Source organism: Sebastes umbrosus, chromosome 19 (assembly GCF_015220745.1).
Source record: "Sebastes umbrosus isolate fSebUmb1 chromosome 19, fSebUmb1.pri, whole genome shotgun sequence".
In the NCBI taxonomy this organism is placed as follows: Eukaryota; Metazoa; Chordata; class Actinopteri; order Perciformes; family Sebastidae; genus Sebastes; species Sebastes umbrosus.
Window position 1 is genome coordinate 13,092,256 of NC_051287.1, and position 2,471 is coordinate 13,094,726.

Genomic DNA, 2,471 nt, shown 5'->3' on the forward strand with positions numbered 1-2,471 from the left:
TTCTCAATGAAATCTGCAGGCAACTCTACAAGTTCCTCCCACTCCTCCTCCTCCTCTTCTTCCTCCTCCCCCCTCTCCTCCTCCTCCTCCTCCTCCTCCTCAGGCCACATGCAGGAGGAACAAACAAGCATCACCCCTCACTAGTTAGCATCAAACAGTGGTGGAAAATGTACTCAAAGTACTCTATTTAGGTGCAATTTAGAGATACTTGTAAGTTTATATACTTTAGACATCTACTTCTGCACTTTTTACTTCACCACTTTATCTGGCAGCAATAAATACTTTACAAATTAAGATTTTACACATCTTTTAAATTATGATGCATTGTCATAGATTTACCTGCCCAAATATATGAAATACTTCAAAACTAGCTCTGCCTTGATTAAATACAGCAGAAAATGCTACTAAAACATGAATGCCACAGTAATAAATAATATCATATAATATCATAACACTCACAGGCCTTTTTCCTGCGTGCATGGAGTACTTTTACATTTGATAGTTCTTGCTAATGATACTTATATACCTTTGCTTAAGTAACATTTTCGATAACAGAGTATTTTTACATTGTCAATAGTGCACTTTTTATTCCCTTATATTTATTTGACAGCTTAGGTTCATCCTAAATACAAGCAATCTATAAATTATGATCCTTTAAACTACTTTAAACAGTATATTAATGAGCTCAATCATAACTGGGTACAAGATTAGAATGGTTCTTGCACAATCAAACATCACTTTGAAGTACATTTTGCTGATCATACTCTTTACTTTGATTTTTTAAATGCAGGACTTTTACTTATTTTAACATTGTTGTATTGCTACTTTTAAAGTAAAAGATCTGAATAGTTCTTCCACCGCTGACAATAGAGGAGCAGGACATTATTTTATTAGCAGGTTAAAACCTTTTTTCACTTATGATTATTATGGCATACTGTCATATATTAGGTTTGTCTCTTTCTGCCTCCTGTGGAATCCAGCCTTCGGATTCACAGCCAATGTTGTCAGAAGCAAAGTCATGAAGTTAAACCTTCAACTATTAGAGGCAGAAAGAAACACTCAAGACATGAGGTCATAAATCTACAGACAGAACATGGTGCGTTTAAGGACACCTGGGTGAAAATGTGTACAAGTATCTGTATCTGAACTTCATTCAGTGTCTCTCTCGCTTGCCAGCCAACTGGCAAATGTGAACCTTATTTATTGCAATAAAACTCTAATCTCTAAAAAGGACAAACTCACTCTTTGTGAATTCATCTTTAAAAGTGTCACTACGATTATAATTTTTGCCAGTCCGTGGTGTTTTGGTTTCATAGCTACACATTCCACATTTGTGCATCTGATGCATCAACTGTATATAAGAAGTGGACGTAGTCACCGTGTACACAACTTCCCATGTTGTAAACACAAGATCAGGAGTTTCATTTGAAGGCACCTTTAGTACAACCGAACGCTGAATAAGACATTTTTAGGCGACCAAAAAGGTTATAATGAACTCTGATAAACTGAAAACACACTCTGAAGGGGTTAAAAATCTAAGACGAAAACACGGACAACTCCCAGACTGGACAACGCAGTGGTAGAGACCTGTCAATCACAAGGTAGCCACACCCTAAAGCATCCCCTGCTTTATGGTCTATTTGACTCTAAATGGGACCATGATTTACTAAATGAACATCATGCTGTATTGAAGAAGACTTGAAACTAGCGATTGAGACCATAAACTCATGTTTACAATGTTTACTGAGGTAATAAATCAAGTGAGAAGTAGGCTCATTTTCTCATAGACTTCTATACAATCAGACTTCTTTCTTGCAACCAGAGGAGTCGCCCCCTGCTGGCTGTTAGAAAGAATGCAAGTTAAAGGCACTTCAGCATTGGCTAAACTTTTCAGAACCGGCGGTCTGATGTGAGAATCCGAAACTTCTCGTATCTGCTTGAATTTTGCATTTCTGGACTCCAGACTACAACATCTTAATCTCATAAAAATGAGGATACGTTTCAGTTCCTGTTACAGTTTCATTCTCACATCATAACTCGTTGCATGGATCCTTGTTCTGCAGCAAGACACATGACTACTTGTGGTATTACTTATATACTTCGGTTACGACATACAGTATAGAGCAGAGATACAGAGAGTGCCTGTCTGCGCCAGATTTTTTTTTCCTGTCTCTCAGGGCAAGTGAAACTGTCAGGGAGTAGCTGCAGAGTTTCAGCACCCCAGGGCAAAGATTATTTTATTATGAAGCCCACGCACATGCTGGTCCTTCTGTTGGTGTAACTGCCAAATGGATCGATGCCAAAAGGGGCTAGGTCTCTTGAGGTGCACGCAGTGTGGGAAACACCGGGACTTAAGAGGAGGAAAGAGGGAGTGTGAGTAATCAGCTACACATTTATTGCATAACAGAAAAAGCAAACGTGAAGTATGAAATAAAAGAGATGTGTACGGGCATGTAGGGTGATAGTAGAAA